Raw genomic sequence first — 24,735 nt, 5'->3', positions numbered from 1 at the left:
TTTTGGTCAGCACCAGTAGTACGTTACGTTTATACTCGTACATATATACATGAAACGCGTCTACGTAAACCATATACAGTTTAGTTTTATGTTATTTCCCGGAGATATTCCGCCAGCGGCACATAATCATGTTGCTCATCCAGAGTTCCCATACAGGAAATCGTAAACGTATACATTGTTCTAAAAAATGATAAGAAGAACCATTCTTCGCTTTATTATAGAACAATAACTTTATATGAGCGTTTAGCATTCCTACGTATAGGTCAAGATTTGGCTCAACTTTCAATAGAAGGACCAAATAAATATCAATTTAGTCACGTTGTTCCTTTGAGTTGCCGATCTCTTATTTTAAGTATTAAATCAGAATACCAAAATGTTCCCAAAATATTTATCCATTTATTCACTCAATTGTCCTAAATAACCATTAGACTATTTTTATTATTTGCAAAAGATCCAAGTTTTTTTTTTCTCTAATTTTTGTTTATCATTGTTATAGCAAATTACAAAATGTTGCTTGTTTTAAACAAATCTAATAGCAAGATGTAAAGCAATTATATAGTAGATTAGAACAGAAAACACTTCGCCTTAAACTTGTCAATAACAGTTAATCAAGATTATTTTTCTTTAATAAACTCTGGTAAAGACAAGCAAGAGCATAAAGTGAAACTTATATGTAGATCTATGATATACAGATAGCCACAGTCAGGCAAGTGCGGAGGAACTTATTACAGAAGGCGTTCAAAGCTTTTAGAGGGTCCTAATTCAATTTGATGATAAATTATATTAAAATTTATAAAAATCATCCCTATAATTAACTAAATTTACAAAAGAAAGTTGGGATTTCGAAGAAGGGGCCCAGACACCCCCTCAAGATTCTAGATTCCGGGATAAAACAGAATCTCAGGTAAAAATTTCCTGACATATTCATACTTATCCTAGAACCATGATTCATACCTCATTCAAAATAGAACAGACTTTCAAATGGTACCATTCACATGTCTTCATGTATCTGAGGCGGGAAAATCGCGAAGAAAGGGATTTTTTGGTTAAAATAATCCCTTTTACCCTTTTTGCCCCTCTGGATCGTTATCTATTGTTTGAAATATTAGAAATATTTCTTAAATGACTATAAACACAATATAACTTTTGAAAGAATTTGAGATTATCACACCATATGCCCAGAAACAAGAAAAATCTAATCTGGAGAAAAGATAAAAACTAATGCATTACTTCGGCTATCAATTTGTTAACGAAAGTTAAATGTACGGTAATACGTTTAAGTAGGTTTTGTAAACAATAGCGGCGAGCAATATTTCTAAGAATTACAAAAGTTTGAAGTCATATTCCTTCAAGGACTGCAATGAAATTTTTAATTTGTAGGTAGTAAATTCACTGCTATTTTTTTAAAAAATATTTTATATCGAACTACTACTGAGCCTTACTTCTTTTAGACGTGAACGACTGTTCTTATCACTAATTGAACATGATCTTATAATCAGTGATGAGCTAGGGGGGGCAAGCGCCCCCCCTGTGACATCGTCCGCCCCGACGTGTTGTACTATATATCAAATAATATAAAACTACTATTTTCGATATATACAAAAAATAGCTCCCCCTCAAAAAAGTCCCTCCGCTTCCACTTGCCCCCAAGAAATTAAAACTGGCATCGCCATTGTTTATATCCTTTCACAGAATAATGACAATGGCACATCCACTGTTAAACGCCAGAAATAACTGTGGAGAAAGCTAATGCGCTTATCACACGTACTAATACTCAATCTAAAGCTGTCTGATCGACTGTAGCCTTTTGTGACAGAATTAATGAAATATCTAACAAGTAAATACAAAGTTTTTTAGAACTGACAACAGGAGTTATGGTTTTGATTTACGTACAAGTACTGTCAAGGCACTGCTCAAAAAGGGATAGAATCAGTGATATACGTAGATCAGAATTTAGTTTTTGTGTAAGTCTTTATAGTTGACAGTTTCAATGTGTTTTTGATTATTGTAGCAGCGTCATTTTAAGTTTTTCTTGGGAAAAGAAGGGGAGAAGAGACGAGACTCTTCACAGATATAAGTAAAGTTTCACATTTTTTTATTAGTAGATCTATATTGTTACACTATTGATTAAAATGTATTTCTCTTAAATTCTGGAGAAATTGCTCGCTGCCCCTCTCAATGATGCTCCAGGAATGTTGTAGTTAATTTCCTCTCTTCAGGTTCGTAGCCCTAAGTGTTTTAAGACTCGAGTTTACATGGCTGAATCAGACTATATCAATTAAAAACATTTTTGTTAGATGTTCTGCTTTTATTCTATACTTATAAAAAAAGTTAAATAAAAAATTTGCACGATGAGGTTTTAAAGAAAGAAATCCCTCAGCGTCAAGTTGATTCTAATTACTTTTGCGTGCAGAAAACTGCATGAATTCTAACTGCTTCCAAAACTGGCAGTACTGGAAACAAAAAAACATACATTCATTGATAAGTAGGGAGAAGAATTTATATGTGACCTATAAAGTCTTTTTTTTTTTTGGATTGAAACATATTTATGGAATGTGAACGACAAATGAAAAATTTTCACAACTATTCTTATTCATATAACCAGAACGAGAAAATACAAGAGACCGAAAAACTACTGAAATCTGGCTTTTATATACATAAACAATGATTACGTCTACAATGATGGGAAGTCACACTGATGTATCCCAATTAACAAAAATACATCAGATTGTTACGTAATGCTGATAAATTCAAAACATTTGAGAGTTACGGGTTGCATAAACACCTAAGCGAAAATATTTAAATATCTTAAACCCTTATTAAAATCAAAAGACGCCTCAGTCTTCCAGTCACACTAATTCCCAATAGTCCCCAGGCTAATAGTTGTCACTTGCTGCGCTGGCTTCTATTTGACGCCAAGAGATTGATTGATTGAAAGGTTTTGACTGGGCGCGTCGTCAGTGAGATGTTTTGCATTTTCCTGTGACACATTAAAAAACAGAAAGAAAAAGAACAATATTTCAGGAAACTAATGCCAAGAGATGTCGCTAGGATACAAGTAATTTGCGGGGCGAGTCGAAGGTTTGGGAAGAAGCAACAATTTTTCGTAAACCATGAGATGTGCCTTTGACATTGCCCGATGTTAGTTTTCCAGGAACTATTCACCAGTATCCCCATATGAAATCTTAGTATCAGAGTTTTTGTCTGGAAAATTTCTCTGTGCAATGCTAAACTAGCCACACATTAATTTTCTTAAACTAGGATGCTATACCTGAAATGACATTTTTCTTCAAACCTGAGAAAGAAAAACTTTTATTTAGATTTCTAAATTTCTTGAAGTCACTAAGCACACAAAATCATACTTTACGTTAGTATAAGGCTTATTTTCCTTCTTCAAAGAATTTAGCTTACCAAAAGCCCTTTCATATATTTACTGTCTTCTTATGTACCTGCCTGGGAGTAATCTTGATAAATCATCATTTTTGACTAGGATACAGAAGATCAAAATTACGACTAGAGTTTCTTTATGGACGTAATCTATTCAATTGATCTCAATATATGAACAAGCAAAAACCTGTTCTCCATATAATCTTATGGGAGTTCGTATCAATAGCATCCTTATTTGATAGACTACCCAAAATGCTGTTAAGATTAGCATGTTAGTATAACCATCAGGGTACAAATATTAATCTGCTCATGGAATACGAGGCTAAAACGAAATTATATGAGTTGACAAGTCTAAAGACTTGAACTTTTTTTAAAAAATAGAAATCATTTACTAAAGCTTTAGAGTGGGGAATGGAGGGTGAGGGGAAAGCAAAATTCAAACCAATTTCCTGCAGAGTGACAAACCAAACTCCTTGACGTCGTGTAAGGTAAACGCACCGGACTTCGACAGGTTAAGGACCTTTTTCAAAATCAATTGCCTATTGTGGCCATAATATTGGTCGGTGTTGGCCCATTTTTTCCTTGAAATGTACAGTCTCTACTAATACTAAAAGTCACTTCAAGGCTCAAATTTTAATGTTACAATTTTTTATGAAACTGGAACTCGCCAATGGAACCCGAATTCGACAACTTCACCTGGTTTCGACAGTTGCGGTACCTGAATTCGGCACCTTCAATTATATCCATGTAAAACATTAAGTCGGCATTATCAGTAGTAGTAATCTCTTCTCAGCTTCAAATATTGTTTTATTATTATGCAGAAATTACCAGACGGGCAAAAGAACACAACTTAAATTTTCTGAACTGAGTAGTTACTTCGATGATTCTCAATTCGACATGCAGGAACCCGATTTCGACATTCCAGGTCGAACTGAGGTAAGAACTATCGGAGAATTATGCAACAAATAGCTTTATGAAAGTCTTTGAACATACTTGCACGTTTAGATATTCAGCTAAAATTATATTTGCACTACTGAGCATGAATTCGACAACCTTGTCGAAATCCGGCTCACGTTACAAATAAAGGCTTGTGTTTTCGACAACCCCCCGTTTATGTTACATCACAACCTTTATCCTCACAGAAGAAAACAAAACGCACTGATTGAAACTCCTTTACAACATTAAAGTACCACTATTTGCTTGAAGCAAACCTAACTTTAATAAAAGTCTTACGAAAATAACCTGTCGTCTTATGATTTTCTTAAGATTATGTGTTTTTTCTCGAAGAGTGTATCACACACACAACAATGTACTTCTTTTCTCCATACATATGACTCATCTACTGTAACCACACTTTTGACACGAGAAAAGACACTCCCATAATGTTGCCACTTCTATTCACGATCGCAGGGATGACGTCTTACGCTCATTTCACAACATTTAAGCACAGGTATGTCGAATTCGGGTGCCTGTCGAATTCAGGCGCGTTTACCTTATATTGTGGGACTGGTACTTGTTTGATTACACTGAGATCAGATCATTAAATATGGATGTAAAGTACCCTGAGTATGCGGACGAAACCTCGTGTCTGAAACCGCGGTTCATCTTCTATTATATAAAATTTAAAGTGAGTATGTTTGAGACTTCATACCTTTTGAACTACTCGATCGATTCGTTTAAATTTTCAACATAAATGAGGTTCGAGCCTGGGATAAATTTTATCATTTCACTTTGACCGTGCAACTTAGGGTAGAAAGAGAGGGAGTTATTTGAGAATGACCAACATTAGTGTGGAATTCATAGTGTTCGGGGTCGCTGTGACGAACAGTAACACTGTCCAAAGTCAGTCCTTTATATCCAAAATAAAACATTCTCCCCGTGCGAAGAACGAGCAATCTGCTAGTACATTATATAGACACATTAACTTCCCGCGACGCGATAAAGATTCTAATTAACTTCTGGATAAAATAAAAAGACAGGGCATACACCTTGTACACACATTATCGAAACGAGACGAGACAAGCTTTTCGAGAATCTAGAAAAGACGAGAAAATCTTATTTCTCGCCTTATGGGTAACACCACAAATCACTCTAGAAACACGCTACAACTAAAGGATATTCTCAGCGGGCTAAAATAAAGTTTTATTTCATGGTTATTTTTCTTCAACGGTAACAATAGCAGCTGCTGGTAGCCATGATTTCGTGATGTGATAGGCCTACTCTTTCTGTCCATGACACTTGACCTCATTAGAGGCTTCCTTCAAAACTGCAACCAATATTATTCTGTACATAATTATGAATGGGGGGGGGGTTATGGAAGCTACTGGGAAAGCAATCTGACAGTTGATAAATGCGATGGCAAGTTCTATGATAAGAAGTTCAATGCCATTTAACAATGGAATCACGTGAGTTATTAGATTCGAAATTAAGGACCACAGTACAGTAAGCCTTGGATTTATTTATTCACTAGGACAAAGCCTCCGGTAGTTATTAAATACACAATGTCACTTAAAAAAAATCTGAAATTAATAGAATCACAAGCAAAATTATGTTATCCTTCCCCTTCCCTTCTGTCAGTAGCTTCAGAAGAACTAAGACAAGCACAATTCGGAGGTGCCATAGTCACTCGCTTTGGCTCAAAGTATATTGCGCCTATTTCTTTCCACATTTGTTTGAAATTAATTTTCTCTTAGAAAAGACAATGATGTATACACACAAACTTTCCTCTTTGGAAACATAACCATTTTGATATTTTGCTACTGGTATATATGGAACTTCAAGCACAATATGAATTCAAAGGAAGTGAAATACCTCCACAATCTATCTTCTGCACAAGTTACTTTCATCTGATCAGGGTCGGTCCTAGGCAATATGCCACCCCGTGCAATGGTATCGTTTATTGCCTCCCTTTCTCCAGAAAGAACAAATCTTAAAAGCAACGATTATAAGTATTCTACCCCATCATGAACAACGACGGGGGAAAAGAACACTCGCACTCAAAGTTCTAAACACCACAAATACAATCTCGCTGTGATTCTTATTTTTCTTTCTTTAAATAATAATCTATTATGTTAGTGAAAAATAAAGCAAATAAAGCTGCAGAGGAAAAATAATACTTTCTTTATAAATTTCAATCTGAGCATATCCAGTGCAACTAGCTCTTTTACCTTTATTTCTTGATTTTCTTTCCACCTCTGCTAATTATTAAAAAAAAAAAAAAATCTCCACTTCCAATGATGAGGAACTTGGTTGTGACAAAGGCAAGACTAGTCTTCATATCAAAACTGTGATAACTAACCACATAGAACAGGTGTTCGCTGCTGTTGGAGAATGGAATTCTTGTATTTAACAACAATCAAGCAGTTCATGCTGGGATTTGTTTGACCATTTGCTTTAGCATTGTCCATGTAACATGATTTATCAACGTAATATTCAAAGAGAAGGTCAGCTCAATAAATTTAACTATCATCATCATTAAGTATATTTCCAACAGGAAATATATATTTGAAGTAATATGTCAGATTATGCCACCTCGTGCAAATGCAAGTGTTGGACATGTAGAAGAGCCGGTCCTGCATCTGATGTATCTTATCTGACAAGTTTAAGAGTTTCAACTGTCTCTGGAGTAACAATCAGTCATTGCAAAATGTGATGAAAAGTTGGTAGTGTTTTTGATAATGGATTAGTTTTCGAAAACCAGAACAGTTACTCCTATTATTATTATTATTATTATTATTATTATTATTATTATTATTATTATTATTATTATTTTGTAAATTCAAACGAAAATAATTATACGATAAGTATTGTAGACAAGTGAATATTATACAGGGTGTTTCAAATCAGCACCGACAACGTTTGGGAGGTGATTCCTAATACCAAGATAAGAGAAAAAGTATAGACCAACCTGGATGTACAAATGCTTCCTTTCGGACTTATAGGCTGCCGAACACATGAAAAATGAACTTTAAAGGCCCATAGATCCAAAACTATGGGACTTACCGTAGTCGAATCAAGACTTTGCTTAGGAATTAGTAGTGTTCTATCCAAATATCCAACTTTCAGAATCCTGTAGTACTTCCGCAACAATTTGTAGAGAGGTGATTATTGAGTACTTGAAATTAAATGCCCGTAGGAAAACTCCCTCTACAAAAATTGTTGCGTAAATGCCGCAGGATTCTGAAAGATGTGTCTTTGAATAGTGCACATATTAATTCGTAAGTGAAGTTTTGACCCGACTACGGTAGGTCCTATAGTTTTGGAACTCTGGACCTGTAAAGTTCATTTTTTCATTACTTCGGCAGCATATAACTCCGAAAGAAAGCATTTGTGCACCCAGGTTGGTCTATACTTTTTGTCTTATCTTGGTGTGAGCAATCACCTCCCAAACGTTGTCGGTGTTGTTTGGAAACACCCTGTATATAAAGCTTACAGTATACACACATTTGGTCCATGCTTTATCGCTCAATAGAAGACCCTAATTGTTAAACCTAAATGATGACCTAAATCTCTTCTATTAATATGTAGTCCTATTTTTTTCCATACAGCATTTTTATATTGTCTTGATCCCGGTTATTTTTTTTTCAATTTCCAAAATCCGCAATTTTTTAAAGATATATTTAACGTCAGGAACATGGGTTTAGAGGTAAATGCAAAGAAACTAAAGACATGGAAGTTTGTCGGGATCGTAATACGGCAATTTATGGATTTGTCAAATAATACTTTTGATAAAGTGGATTCTTTTAAATATCTAGGATCAATATTAACAGACTAAAATCATTATCACAAAGAAATTAAATGTCGACCAAAAGCAGGGAATTAATGTTATTATTCAGTTCAAAATATCTTGTCACGAATTTGTCGAGGAATTTGAAGCTTAAAATATATAAAAGGATAATCATGTGCTAGTTGTTCTGTATGGTTGTGAAACATGGTCGCTTACTCTGAGGAAAAAACACAGGCTGAAAATATTTGAGAACAAGATCCTGAGACGAATATTCGGACCCAAGAGGAACAGGAATGGGGAATGGCGGAAACTTCATAACGAGGAACTACATAATTTATACGGTTTACCAAACATTCTTAGTTTCATCAAGTCTAGGAGGCTTAGGTGGGCGGGTCATGTAGCTAGAATGGAAGGAAATAGAAACGCTTTCAAAGTCTTGACTGGAAGGCCAATCGGAAAACGACCATTAGGAAGACCTAGGCGCAGATGGGAGGACAATATTAAGATTGATCTCGCAGAGATAGGAATACAAAGTAGAAACTGGATCCAATTGGCTAAGGATAGAAATCGGTAGAAAGCTTTTGTGAACGCGGCATTGAACCTCCGGGTTTCCATAGGTCATAGAGTGAGTAAGTTAGTTATATTTAACGTCATCTCTAGCATAAATCATAGTATGCTCGGTAATGGAAATAAGTATCAGTTGTTTCACTGTACAGTACGTAATAAAAACATCAACTTCTTGTACTAATCTTTCCACTGTCGTTCTTCACTATTTTCATAAACTTTCCCAAAAGTACGTTTGGTGTAAGTGCCTCCCCAATGCGAATTGCAGAGGAATTGGTTATAGAGTATGCACAGATAAAAACATTCTACCGTAAAGGAACATCATTGTTTAAATTATGCAACTCTATATTTAATGATATAGTTTAATTAAAATATATTAAAATTGAAATGAAAACTTGGATTGATGGTCAAGCTGTTCATGATGAGCCATGAGCTTCAGCTACGCAAAGGTCTCGGACTACGCACCTTGAGACTTGTTGCTACTATCAACATCTTTTTTAATATTGGTTTTCATTGCTACTGTGAACCAAGTAGTATTATATAAGAGTAATACAAGAACAAAACAAACTAGGAAAGGTATTACAAACCAGACCTTTGAAAGGATTGAGAAATTCAGATGTTGGAACAGTTATAAACAAACAAAAACTAAGTACAGTACAATTACAAAAAGTTTGAGATAAGCATAGTTAGAACATATGGACCAATAAAATGAGATAGTTGTAGGATACGGAATACAGTAGAGTTCCTAAAACTCGGCCACATCCTGGCAGGGTTTAAAAAAAAAAAAAAAAAAAAAAAAAATCACGAGCAGACTCGTTCAAAGTCATTACCGGGCATTTTTCTGAGGTCTGTCTTATCAGATAAATTACTGCACAGCGTGTTCATTAATTTTCATTTTCATATAAAGGCTCCATGGCCTTATAAAGTACGAACTTTTCCTTTGTTTAAGGGTATTTTGGCCATTTATTCTCTGTTGTATTCTCAAGCAACCAATACATATAAGTACAGCACTGGTACTGTATTTTCTGAGGAAACATTCGTACTTATTCTTTTTTAACTCCATACCCGATAACCCGACATTTTTACAAACTCTTCCACCCTTCGTTCCTCATTAGGTCTAGTTTTCGGGACTCTACGGTAGTAATAAATTAGTGAAATTCTGGAAAAGAAAGATATAGTCAGATTTCTAAAAGCAAAACTTCGTAGCTGGTTGTGATACAATTAGGATGGAAGATTATAGAACGTCGAAAAAGGCCATGAAAGAACATTTACTCTACTAGGAAGAGCTCATTCGTGGCTAAGCGGTTAGTATACGCGCCTTTGCCGTGGGAGACCCAGTTCGATTCCCGGCGGGAGCTCACCTGGTTTGAATTTCACGTTAATCAATAGAACTACGTCTCGTATAGCTTCTCTACTGAACGGGGCATTAAACTTAAAAATCTATCCAATCCATCTACTAGGAAAGACTACGATGTTTAGATAATTTAAGGAAGATGAGAATTCAAACATGAAGAAAGACCTGAAATCTGAAAGAATGAACGCGACTTATAGAAGAAGCCAAGGCCCACACAGGGCTATACAGCTAGCTCGAAAGGTAATATTTGCTAATGGAACATATAATCTAGCGTTGCCTATAATTTACACAGATGCAGCTACTTTGGGGCATAGATCTGGGTGGCATTTAACACACTCCTCTAATGAGAAACAGGAAAAAGGATTTGCAATATACAATTAGATCTTTGAATTATGTGTTGACAATGTAATGTTTCAACAGAAAGTAGTAATTTACTGATTACGGTCTACAAAGGATGTCAAGAATAATGATGTCTCAAGTAGATTGCAGTCAAGGGCACAACAGAAAGAACGAAAAACAAAACTTGCAAATTTCATAAATTACATTCACAAAAGAAAAGGCAAAACAAAGATATTTGTAGTTGCTGCATGATGAATTGGAAAGTAACCCGACATTTCCTGTCAGAGCATTACACTTTACACGAAAATTTATGTGTACTTCTGTTTAATTATTATATTGAAACTTTTAGTCACACACCTACATTAAATACTCTTATTTAAAATTATTATTATTATCGTGTGTACAAAATTGTTAAGGTTAATGCGATGGTAACAATCATACATGTTAGTGACTTTAACGGTAGAACTAGAAGGACGTGATTCAAAAATACCCACAATACACCCTACAATCATGAGACTGAGTTCGCTTCAGGAATACCACTACCAGTAATGCGCAAAAGCAAAGGTTGAGGCCGACTCGCCTCGAAAAATTGTTCCGCCTCGTATTCAACCCTAATTGCTACAATCTGGTCGAAGTTTCTCAGTACTTAATATGACCAAGAGAATACCGCGATAGTATACAAACAAGAATACCCACTGTGGTTATCAACTGACTAGATCGCTTTATGAAAAAAAAATAAAAAATAAAATAAAAAATAGGTGCTTAGCTTCTAATTATAATACCGTAGTGACACGGACATGTATAATTTATCATAGAATTTGAATCACTCATGCTCATACTAGATGAAATTTCCACTTAGAAGACTCGACCACCAATGTGCCTCAAAGAAGCAAATCACTACATTGGTTGGTAGGTAGGAGTTCAGCACCCGTTTTCAGCAATAAGAGACGTGGGCCTAAACTTTAAAATTGAATCCAAACCAGCGTAATGCACTCAAAAAATATAGTCTCTCCCATCGGAAATCGAACCCGAAACTATTAAAACCAAAGGTGCGCGCCAATAACTAGACCAGCCGGGTGGGAGATGAAACTACTAACGCTGAATATGCTATATGTCAAGAACACGATAACCCATGATGTGAGACTACCTTGGTACACACGGCGCACAACAACTTTGCACTTGAGAGACGTAATGCTCTTCGCGATTTGGCTGCCGTCTGACCATGATTTGAGAGGCAGGGAAGCCAAGTTATCAACGTTGCCAACTGAAATAAATATTCGCCATGAATCTAAAATGTGAGGTATTATTCATAATTCGTACGTTGTACTTTTTCATGTATATATATATATATCTAGAGCATTGTTAGTAGACGTTGCACTAGTCTATACACACTACACTGAACCAGACAGAGTACGATAATAACACCCTCGCAACCACAAACATCTTATTTTCAATTTACCAGCACATTACACGAAACCCAGCCAAAGGACAAACCTTATCATACATCAGAAATATCTTCTTTCGAGGAGTGAGTGAGACATGTCTCTTGTTCTAAGCGAATGGAATGCTACGATTGCCAAAATGTAGCATGTGTTCTGATGACCAACAGCTGTGTGGGAAGATTTTTTTTGTAACCCAAAGGTCACAAATAACAAGGGTGAAAGAATGTTTACCACTCAGTACTTCTTAGCATTGTGTTGGTGATGTATATAAAACTGAACTTTTGTGTTTTGTAAAACTATTTTAAAATATCGTGTGTATCTCTTCTTTTGTGTGTTAATATCGCATTGTGTGGAGATATTTGTATTGGTTGTTCTTTACTATTTTTTACGTCGGCATGTTCAGGTATATGATACATTAAGTTATTCTTTAATTTTAATAATTGACTTCAAATTCTCTTGTACTTTCGTTAATTAATGCTATGATTACGGAAGATAAACGATCTTTTTAAAAAAAAAAAAAAAAACGGGGGCGGTGCTACGATCAGAAGTCAAAGTTGGGAAATGGTATATAATGTCAGAGCTTGCTTTGAGGAAGACAGACAGAACGATGGTCCATGATTATCAAAAGTAGTAAAGAGGATGTGTAATAGTTCGCAAATAGGAAGACATTCAGTAATAAACTAGTTTTTTTCTTTATTAACGGCTAGGATTTACTACTGAGAAGTTTGAATAATCGCGGTTGGCAACACATCTTGCGCATGCGTGGTATCAACCATTTCCTCTCGTTTTCATCTCACTCACTCGGAAAACAACGGTTTCAAAGTGCAAAGTTAGCTTGCGCCATGTTTACACATAGCTACTTCTAGAACTCAACACTTCCATATATCCGCTTATCGCTTTTTAAGTGGTGCCGTTGACGGTCGCTATGAATATATTTAGTAGTAAAGTTACTGGTAATAAGTAATGAAGAATCTATTGGGATTGAGTCTCCCTGCTAATAGTCCCAAAATAAAAACTTCCTCCTGCTCTCCCCACTAATCTACTTAGTGATAGCCCTTGCATTTTTGATGCACACACTCCCGGGCTTACTGGTAGAAGAGAATTAAAATTTTGAACAGGTGAAAGTGATCCGGATTCCAAAACAAACTCTAGATCCGTGACTCATGTAGTCTCGGTGTAGAAAAGGAACGCAAAACATCAAGCAAATATCAAACATTCTTCAATTTCTCATTTTCTCCCCCCCCCCCCTAAGGAAATGCCGAGAGAATAATGTGACCATTGACGAACTCTCAGACACTAGACTTAGTACGTGCAGAAAGAAGGGCAATCCTTGGTTACAGTTCATTTATTACTACCCTGGCCGGTGGTATGGAAGTTCCACATTCGACCTCTAGGGCGAGAGTAGTATGGATTCCATGTTAACCTGTAGGTCTAGTCTTATGGAGTAAATTTTGCCAATAGGGACCAAACAACTAATACTCGTAACTGATTTATGGAGATGGAGCAAATTTAGGGTAATTAGCAGATTTACTTGTAGAGAATCACCTTAAATTGGCCCAGTTTCCTAAAAGGATTGTTCCTTTGAAATTCATCGTTCAATGAGTTTTACTGTAATTACCCAAATTTGGCCCTGAAGTCAGAATTGTTTACGTATTTTTTAAAACAAAAAAAAAATTTCCCCTTCGTTAATAACGAGTCATGTATTATTACTAATTCCTAAAAAAAAAAAAAAAAAAAAAAAAAAAAAAAAAACTCCCGCACTAGTGACATCCATCACGAGTTCCTTCCAAGAATCTACTTTTGTTCTTGCTTGCAGCGGCGCCGATATCTATATAACTTTTTTATTTTGGGCGAAAGGAACGCATTCAGGTATGTATCATTAGCATGCATGAAAGCAAATATGCCGAGATTCTAGGGGGCAGAAGCAAACTTTAAGGGGGAGCGGGGAGAGCCCAAGATCAGCGCCTATGCTTGCCTGGTATTGCGAAGTAAGGTATCTATCAGCATCTGACGTTACTTGACATCCTGATATGTTCGTCAAAAATTGGCAGTATTTTACATACGGGTGGCTGCATATGTAACAAAGCTTTACATGTTCAGTCGGAAAGCAGACGTGTGACTTCATTTGTTTGCACTTTGGGCATTACAAAAAAAAAAAAGTTCGATTTCGACAGTAATTACTATTCCTAGACATGTAAATAATCATACTTGAGGCCAGAGTGTTCAGTTAGAGCCTAGAGCGGAAAGTGTTAAACCTGAGAATTATGTCAAACATTGTATGCACTTATTTGTCAGGAACATTATTTAAAACAAGTCCGAATGTTAGATAACTTTCTATTGAGGACAAGTAGCGCACCACATTAAATGCTTCTTCTTCGTATGGTATTCTCTATTTTTTTTTAAATCTAATATCTTACATCGAAAGAAAAAGAAAAGGAAAGGAGAGACTACTAAGTCAAAGTAAACATTAGGTGAAACTCTAGTTTCGGTAACCAACAGGAAAATTCCAAAATTGTGATTGGCAAGGTCCCCCTTCCCATTTAGTTGTAATAAAGACGGAAAACAACGTGCACTGCGGGGCTCTAACCCGCCTTCACTCGCTAACGCTCGCTTGGCAATACTATGTGAATTAAATATTAAACTTTGGTGCAGAAAGAAACCAACATAGCTACTAACCTATATGGGGGACCTGTGTTCTAGAACCTTCCCATTGTGACTCATATTTCCTTGAGAAAGACACTACAACAGTGCACTTTTGTTGAATTCCGATCTACAGTGTTCCACGAAGTCAAATTCTTCTCAAATTGCGGGTTTTACTTATCCCATGCTTAAATTACTACTTTATTTTTTTTAATTTTCCACACACACTTATTCTACAAATTATTTTAACATTGTCCATCTCTTACTCTCTGCCTAGTGTTGGTTCCAACTTACAATAGAATTACGGTTCACTTCAAAGCAGCCAGTGCCACTGCACTAAAAGATCAAAATTTAATTACCTTACATATCTGGATCCTATCATAGAGAACCCCAATGGCTTAGTGGTAAAAAAAAATCTCTAGAAGAACTCCAATAAAAAAAAAAATGGAATTGGTGTTTAGTAATGGGCCAAAACATTAAATTCCCATGGTTTATTTCTACTTTATCCAACACCAGAACTTGCGGAACTAATCTACACAAATGCAGCAGAAGCAGCGGTTAAACGTAAACATACAAAGTACTCCAGACTGAAAGAAGACCATCTTTTTGTTGCCTTTGCTACAGAAACGATGGGAGTTTTTAGCAAAGAAGCCAGTGAATTTTTGAATGAGTTAGGAACAACTTTAATTAAGAAGTCAGGCGACCCAAGAAGCAAACACTATTTAATACAACGAATAAGCCTAGCAATACAGAGAGGAAATGCAGTCAGCATTTTAAAATCCTTCCCATCAGCACAAGAGCTGGATGAAATTTTTTACTTAAAATAAGTAGTATAAACATGGTGATGGACAGCGATTTGCTTTCTAAGTTTATTTAGTAAACCCGTTCTATTTCCCTTTATATTTCTTCGTTGCGATGATATTCTTATTTCAATTTTTTATGACTAATTCCGAAAAGATTTGCCTAAGATATTGAACTTAGACGGACATCTACACAAATCATTAGCAAATAATACGAACAGCAACAACAATGGGATAAGAAGTTGATCAGCGTCTATATTTAAAGGCACTATCCCAGTATTCGTCGGCGGATGAAAACTAGTAGAAACTCTGGAAAACCTCAATCTTAGTAAGTCGACAGCAAAGCTAAACTTCGAATCTCTAGATTACGAAAGAACACTAACCACTACCCTGCTCACACTCTTACATTTTCAAAATGTTCACAGCTCACAGAACAGAACTATAGGATATTAAAGCAAACCGATTCCATTAAAAGGAAGAACACAATTGATTAATGAAATATCTGGATAATGAAAACAATATTGGAAAAAAATAAAACTTCGAGGAACCACAGATGTACGTTCATTCACCACAAACTTTACTCCTTCTAGAATCGAAAAGCCAGCTTCCATATACAGAAGTTAGTAAATCGGCAGTAAAATTGTATGCCTACTGAACAAATTTCTCTACAATGGACAGAAATACTAACAGGAACAGCCACCAGCAAAAATTGGTCCAGTATACCCAGTGGTGTACGCAAGGAGGGGTTCCCGGATTTTAGACTTTAGTATGGGTATTATGCGAAAAAATAAAGATTCACTATATTAAGATACGTACACAAACACCTAAAATTATATGAACTTGGGAGCTTGAACCACTCTGCAACGAAATTCTGCGTCCACCACTGAGTACACCCACTAAATACTCGTTTGTTAAAACATCTGGTAAATGGAATACAAAGTAATAAGTTAATAATAATTAACAATAATGGGCAAGAGTGTACTCTGTGCAGAACAACTGATGTCACATTGTTGACATGATGCAAGATAGGAATAAGTAGGGTATGGTCGGGTTAACTTAGGATTAGGGAAGTTTGGACTCATTTTGTTAAAATTAGAGTAATTACTCGTATTGCTATTTATTGTATCCGTTCCTATGGATGTTCTGCACAAAGTACATTCTTACCAAATAATGAAATCTTTAATGTAACGTACACTTTTCTATTCTGGATAAGTAGATGAATGATTATGAAGATATGGGATATAGTATACATGAAGCTGCATCAGTTCCCGAAGGAGCAGGACGCTCTCACTTTTAGGGATTATTCATTGAGTATGTACGAACTTACAAAGGGGGTAACAAAGTGACTTATTTACTTATCGACTGATACGAAAATAAAAAAGAACGTACCTGTACTTTATATCTGCATGTGTAGTGCCCTTGTACTTCATCTATGACTATGTGTGTGTGTGGGGGGGGGGAATTTAACGCATATCGCATATCTTGTGCACATGGATACTTCTTACTATTGCTCTACGTAGAACATTTATGGTATTTCATGTAGAAGTGGTAATAGAACACAGAAGAAACGCAGATCAGGGGGTTCTCATGTATACTATTACCAAAAGAAATGGAGGAATGAGAATGTGGGAGCCCGAGGAACCTATGGGCACAATTTTGTCCGCCACAAAGCCTTATAACCTGGAACTGAACCAAGGACCCTCATACCTCAAATAAGAATCTACCGCTGAGCCACCGGATACAAATCGAGTTGCTAACTTTTCAAAATGATAGATCTGGATATTCTTGTCATGACAAGTGAAGAACTGAAAACTATACCTAACAAACACTGTACAGCAATAATTTCTCTCTCCTAGAAGGGAGGAGAGGACATATAAACTTTATGGGTTTTAAAGTACCACCAAGCACAGTAAATTCCATTTCTCCCGGATGAAGTCTGTAGCTGAACGGGGGGACTACAATGGCGGATCAAATATCCTAGGCTAGAAGGGGCGGATTCTAAGGGACGGTTGCAGTCCCGCTGATCTCATGTCACACAACCACAAATTCACCAAGCACTTACACTTACCTTTTCGATGTGTCCAAAGTGGTAGAGAGGTTCTTGTGTTTATTTGAAGTTCAGCACAGATCTATACAATTATAGTCATTCCTGCAGAACTCTCATCAACCATATACTAAGGATATCACTCCTTTCTTATAGAATTGTACACACGAAACGGTATTTTTTTTAATTAATTAAAAAAATACTGTGGAATACAATACAGTTTATTTACACGTTAAATGTATTCCAATAAAAAATAATTCTCACATTATGCACAATTATTCATAAGCACTATTTATGTCACATATTATCCCAAATTTTGCTAGTGAAGATTGTCAAGCATTTGTGGTTCACTATAAGCTCCATTTAAAATTAATCCAACACTACTTTAAAAAAAAAAAAATAAATAAATAAAACAAATTTATCAAGCCGATGAAGTATATAAGTTTGGCAAGTTAAAAGGAAGTAAATATTTGCACTATAGCACAAAAATATACACAGTACGCTCGCTATTTGTATGTTTATTTCTTTTAAAAGTATATATAATTAATTTCAAGTAGAGTTCTTTCACTTACTCTTTCAATAACAGCACTTTATACTAATATACACATACACACACACAGAGAATGAAAAATAAAATAGTGTGTAAATATACATACACGCGCACGTGGGAGTGTGAGATTTGCGTCCTTCAATAAATTTTTATTCAACGAGAGATAACTGTTGTATGGGAAGTAGAGCTGTCTTGAGAAACGGGGCACACAGGAGCACCGCTCTTTAACCACTACCAGTCACAGACACGAGAAAAGAAACACACACACACATCCACCGCCACTGAGAGTTCGTTTCGGTTTGTCGGTTGGTTACCTTTCTTTCTCCACCTGAACCCTCACACACAGGTAGAAGGGGTATTGTAGCAATTGAAATGCGCAGGCGCAATGTCCATCTCACACACACACCGGATGCTATGCTAAAAGCTGCTGCTCTTCGAACCTCCCCTTCACCACCTCACCTTTTGTGTTCTCTGTTGTTGTCTGTGGCATGGCATCAGTGCACTGAACTGAGCACCTCTCTTGTTCTTTGCCTGCAGGTTCTTTCTCTCCTACCGGTTTTTTACTTGTCGAATGCTTCTTTCTTGTCATTACTTGCAAGGAAGGACCTGTTGCTGTTGTGTTGTCTGTCGTAACCTTCTGAAGGCCAGACGCCGCCGATGACTTCCTTATTGAGAGGAAGGCAACTCCCAACAGGGCAAAGATATTGTTTTAGAAAATATTTTCCCCTTTGAAAAAGTATCCATTCATTAATATTTATATAGTAAATTCTAATGTTGCATGGAAATTAGCAGCTTCTGTTCATTGGCTTGAACCTTAGCTGCAACTAGAAAAACTAAAGAAGTCAATACTCAGGTCAACTTGTTTACTGAAATATACGATAGGCCTATAAAGCGTGCAACAAACGTTAGATTACATGATTAGCTGTCTTCGATTGGTTGATTTTGTTTTATGTTCTTAGGCAGAACTAGAGATTATGAAAGATGGGACCTGCTATTTACGTGGAATCTGAAGCACATAGGGAGTTGAATATGGCGCAAAGATCTTTTCCGATCGTATTATCTCGGCTCTAGAGAAATGGATTCCAGGACCACGGTTCAGGCAACTTGATTGTTTCTGGTGCAGGAATTCCGGGTTCGATTTCCAAGTTTCACTACAACATCGAAGCTATATAAACTTGGATCTATACTTTAATACGAGTCCGAACCACATGACCTCCAATGCAATAGCGGCATTAACGGGCCCGTAGTACCCTATCAAGTTAAGATTCCATAGGGTTTGCTATTTTTGTTCTGTGAAGAGAGGAGCATAACCAGTTTCGCTATCACTGCTCCAATAAGAATAAAGCTATCTGTAATGAACGAAATTTAAGAAAGGCAAATTGCTACCCAATAATGTCTTACTAATTATAATCAACTTTGGATAGGCACAATCTCGTTTCAAAAATCCTAGCAACCAAACTCTTTTAAAGAAGTATGTATTTTAAAAAAAGAAATCTGTAAATACAGAGGTGCACATCCCTAAGTGCTTGGATGGAACTCCGCAAATTTATCATTTCCCGCCTCCCCCCCCCAAAAAAAAAGTAGTATAGGAGATCAGAGTTAGTCGTGACGTAGCCAAGATACTGTAATAATTTTTATCCAAATTACATGTTATTTATGCTGTGTTTTGTTTCATAGTTAGCTTTCTTAAGAACATCATTATGGTATAATGAAAGTTCGATTGTAACATTTTCAACGAAAAATTGTTCGCTCACTCCAGAAATTCTTAGAAGCGAAACCTGCGCCCTAAAAATCAGCATGTAGGCACTCTTGTATAAAAGAAATTACAACAAACGGAAGGAGATCTGACCTTCTTTGGTCAATTTGGGATTTTTTCTTCAGGGAAAAACATCATAATTTTGTAAACATCATCATCATAGGCATTCTGAAATTATTGGCAGGTCACTTGCCGCAAGTGAGAAATTTCCATGGTCCACGGTCTTCCGTTAACTTCGTTTTCACGCGGGAATTTTCTGTTTTGATATCGTCCATCAATTGTAGTCTCCTTCACCTTCTTCCTCTCTTTCCTGCCAAAAAAATATCCTCTAGCATATCTCTCATGATACAGCTTCTTAGTTCATGTCCCAATCAATTTTTCTTCATCTTTTGAACACTATTTATATTTTACTCCTCCTCCATTTCTAACACACTCATATTTTTCCGGCTCGACCGAGCTAATTCTCTCCATTCTTTTCTACAACCACATTTCGACAACTTGCGGACGTTTTTCATCAATTTTGCGTAATATCCATGTTGTCAGCCTACAGCTTGAATTTCACATATATGGAAGTGGAAGTGTTTTTTCCCCTCTTTTTTTTTTTTTCAAGTAGGCTAGTGGCAGCACACAACTATATCTACATTGTTGCACATGAAAAAAGATGACAACCTATCATTACTCTGTAATTTGGTCATTGGTACTGTTTAAGATGGGCATTTTGTCAAATTATACTATATTAACGTGGATCAGAACTAGTGCTGCCAACTCTGAAAAACATAGTTACCAGTAGCCCCTCACAAATTCATTCCTCAGTTCGCACCTATAGGTACACAAAGCTTGAAACATAGTCATAATTATAATAAAAAATATTGCTAGCTCTTATTTCCATTTTTTTATTAACCGAAAACAAATCGTTCTAAGGTTAAAATGTATCAAATTTGTGACTTCAAAACCACCGTATTTTCTCGTACAGTAGCTACGGTTTTTGTCATTTGTCGTCTGAAGCACTATTCAGATTTGTATTCGAGTACACGCCATCAAGGCGGGACACCCGATTAGATTCTCCAAGGGAACTCATGTCGATTATAACTAGTGGTGGGCACAAAAAACGGTTTTCGGTTTTTAGAAAAACCAGTTTTTGAAAATTTCCAAAAAACCGGTTTCGATTTTCTTCAAAACTGGTTTGGTTTTCACCGAAACCGTTTCGGTTTTTCACCGGATTCGCTTTCGGTTTTCTTCAAATCCGGTTCAGTTTTCTTTTTTAAAAAATATTCTTCTATTTCTGACCAGAATAGTGTTTCGTTGTTCTCCGGAAACCGATTCCGTTTTCACAGAAATAGTTTTATGTGTTTTCCAAAAGTTTTCACCGAAATGGTTTTGGAGAAAACCGAAATGTCGGTTTTTCGGATCTCGGTTCTTTAGAAACCGGTTTCCGGTTTTATAAAAAACTGTTTTGCCCATCCCTACGTTAAGCTGTAGGTTCTGGCGTAGGAGACCTGGGTTCAATCTCAGGCGAGAGCTCATGTTGTTCGAATCCCATGTTAAACTGTAGGCCCACTGCTCATTATGGCCTTACCACTAAAACGGACTCTAAACTCAAAATCAAATCAAGCTGTCGTTTCACATCTCTTACAGCTTTGGTGCTGAAAAGGAACGACAAACTCAAATCAATCAATGGTTAGTGCTTGTCGTCGCAAGTTCGATTTGTCGTAAGTGTAGAGAGTTTTCTGTGTTAACGTAGCATTGCGAGGTAATTGAGGAACTACTTGAAGTAGCTAACTCTAGTTTAAAGAGCCAGAAATGTTGAGAATGGGATGAAATATTCTGGCCACTTTTCACCCAATTACAAGTCGTATGTTGGACATAGCTTTTGTGAGCTATAATGCTAGAGGTTAAGTTTAACCATTATCTTGTGTTTACTATTGCCTTTTTTTAACACAGAAAAAAGTTTTTTTTTTTGTTTTACTTTGATAACATAAACACACCGTGTCCTACAATATCCTATATGAATAAAAATAAATCATGGAACACTTGAAGAAACCAAAGAGATTAAAATAACAAGTGAATTAGAAATCTCAGTTGTGGGACACAAAGAGTGGGCGAGAAGAGTTTGGGAAATTGCCTCACTTCTGTTGACTCAGGTGTCAAGTTCTCAACAGGTGATTCCAAAGTAACCCAGACACAAAGAACAAAGGCGTACATTCAACTCTGTATTGGAAGACTGGAGCTGGTTGTTTACCATTTTATTATTTAACTACGAACCTTGGTAGATAACTACATCCTCCTTCGCGACAATAGGAGGGTAGACATAAAAGTCAATTTACGATTTCTTAAAGAGCAGTTTCTTATTTTACTATATGAAGTTTGTTCGAAATAGATATCATAATTTTCAGTACATAACTCACACTGTAATCATTTATTGATAATGTAAGGTCACATGATCGCCATGACGACCATGATCTCCATGATCTCCATTTATTCGTAAAACTGTTAAGATGTTCTATGCGAAGTAGCCGTATGAACTGAAAACAAGGTCTGTTTTCAAGCGCCCCTTTGTAGTGAAGTTGCTAGCGCGTATGGTCCTGAGTTTGATTCTTAATGAGGGTGTCTTGTCTTGGATTCAAATGCGTGTAGTGGTTCGGACCGCACTTTAAACAGCAAGTCTCGTCTCATCCAATCTTAGTAACAGAAAAAGGCATTTGGGGTGGGGATGGGGATCCCATGCCAAAACGGCTAACTACATTTTTGACGAAATTGAGATAGAGTAACATTTGTGTTGTCAACTAATAGGTTTATTATGCCAGAATGAACCAAGTCTGTAGTATCTTTAGTTTGCCAAGAGATAAAATAGTTTGTTGTGACGAGTGCATTCTGGTACGATAACATTTTCAGTTCTCAACACAAATATCACTCTATCTCAATTTTCTCAAAAATGTAGTTCGTCCATTGCATGGGATCCCCTATTTTTACTTCAACCAATTAGTGAGGCGAGGGCTGCTTTCATATAATTCTATATGTCACACCAGAAATATTTAAACTTTCAGTGATTACAATTTCATATGGGATTCCAGAAGTTCAGTAAACAATTGGGCCAGTTCTTTTTTAAAACTATATTTGTATTTACCAATTGTGTCAGGATGATAAAACTCAGAGACCAGGCGTCCTAGAGAGTGGTAAGGATAAAAAAGCTCTCAAAGATCAGACATTCTAGAGAGTGGTAAGGATGAAGAAGCTCTCAGAGTTCAGGCGTTCTAGAGAGTGAAAGGATAAAGAAGCTCTCAGAGTTCAAGCTTCTAGAGAGTAATAAGAATAAAGGATCTCTTAGAGACCAGGCGTCTTAGAGAGTGGTAAGGATAAAAAAGCTCTCAGAGATCAGACATTCTAGAGAGTGGTAAGGATAAAGGATCTCTCAGAGATCAGGCGTTCTAGAGATTGGTAAGGATAAAGAAACTCTCAGAGTTCAGGCGTTCTAGGGAGTGAAAGGATAAAGAAGCTCTCAGAGTTCAGGCGTTCTACAGAGTAATAAGGATAAAGGAGCTCTCAGAGATCAGGCGTCCTAGAGAGTGGTAGGGATAAAAAAAAAGCTCTCAGAGATCAGACATTCTAGAGAGTGGTAAGGATAAAGGAGCTCTCAGAGATCAGGCGTTCTAAAGAGTGGAGGTGATCAATCGGTGAAGATTGATGCTTTCTGTGGTTTGTGGGCTCCTTTTATCTGAAGATGTTGCTGATTTCATTAATCTTCACAACTTTATGATGGTTGACGATTACCTCTTCGTGTTTGTCGTCTGAAATTGGTTTACAGCCAGCACATGGTGTTGGGAGCACATGTAGAAACTTGCAACATAGTTTGTCGCCTTCTATTTTTTTTGGGAATCAATATTGGAACCACAAGTGGTAGTAGATTTCTACCATTTTCCGGTTGCAATAGAGGAATGCAGGTGGAGATGGAACTTTTTTCTAGCAAAACCGAAACCACATCAAGAAACTGCTTCTCGGTATGTATTGCAGTCTATTATTATTATTATTATTATTATTATTATTATTATTATTATTATTATTATTATTATTATTATTATTATTATTATTATTATTATTATTATTATTATTATTATTAAAGTTTTACGTTCTTAAAACTCAAATCTTTAAATTTTACATTTCATGATAATGCCGGCTAGGTTAAAGGAGACGGTGATGATGAGTAATTTAGAAATTGGGAGGAAACTGGACAACCCCGAGAAAACCCACGCACACGGTGTTTCTCCACTACAAATTTCACATGGCGCGAGCTGGGATCGAACCAAGTACCCCATGCACCAGAGGTGAATGCTCTACCACTGATAAAGGTCGAAAGTAAACTTACTCTTAAAACACTGAATCCGTATGAAAAAGCCACTACCGGCTATTCCTGACGGTTTTTGCCCTCATACCTACCACGACACAGACGCACGAAAAAACAACTATAGGTCTAATGTAAGATCTTTCATACTTATGCATATCATAGTTTGAAATAATAATAATAATAATAATAATATTAATAATAATAATAATAATAATAATAATAATAATAATAATAATAATAATAATAATAATAATAATAATAATAATATACCTTTTTAGTACGTAAGAATATCATCTTAGATTTCTTCATTTTAATATTTCCATGTAAACCCTTTCTCTTGCATCACCACTGCTAATTCCAAACATGTTTACATTCATTCTACAATTCAACAAAACCCACAAATTCTCTCTGTACGCCATTGCTAATTTCCCATAATAAGCTTGCACTTTGAACTTTTTTACACGCACAGCCACTGTTCTCTATTTAGGTCAACTGATATAATAAAGAGTTTATTTTTTACCTCATTCAATTTTTTTAATACTAGCATTTCATATACAATATTTCATCATAGAAAATACGATACAAGGTACTTAAATGTCTTACAATAGAAGAAAAGCCACAAAACATTCGCAGAGTTGAAAAGAAAAAAAAGTTTTAAGAGTGCTCTCGTTTTAAACGCTATAGGAAAACTTCTTATTTTGCAGATTTCATTTGTCTGTCATACAGATAATAAGATGGAGACACCGAAGATGGATCGGGATTATGCAAAAGAAGTAGACAGATAAATTCTACGA

The 24,735-nt window shown here is 36.1% G+C and overlaps 1 protein-coding gene across 8 annotated transcripts in view; it reads right to left on the bottom strand.

Annotated features, from left to right (window-relative positions):
• The window catches only part of LOC145680743 (uncharacterized), a 488,043-nt gene that overhangs the window by 299,377 nt on the left and 163,931 nt on the right, over nt 1-24,735 (bottom strand). The window contains exon 1 of one of the 8 annotated variants that reach the window (XM_081751711.1): nt 17,953-18,519. The exons of 6 other annotated variants lie outside the window; for them this stretch is intronic. The gene's annotated coding sequence lies outside the window, so the exon portion shown is untranslated. Of the gene's footprint in view, nt 1-17,320; nt 18,520-24,735 lie in introns of those variants that run through there. One more of the 8 variants, XM_081751712.1, reaches the window with a different exon arrangement.

The sequence above is a fragment of the Thermobia domestica genome, chromosome 3 (assembly GCF_964235325.1).
Source record: "Thermobia domestica chromosome 3, izTheDome1.hap1.1, whole genome shotgun sequence".
In the NCBI taxonomy this organism is placed as follows: domain Eukaryota; kingdom Metazoa; phylum Arthropoda; class Insecta; order Zygentoma; family Lepismatidae; genus Thermobia; species Thermobia domestica.
Note: the sequence above shows the minus strand (reverse complement) of the source record. Positions and strands in the feature narration are given on the sequence as shown.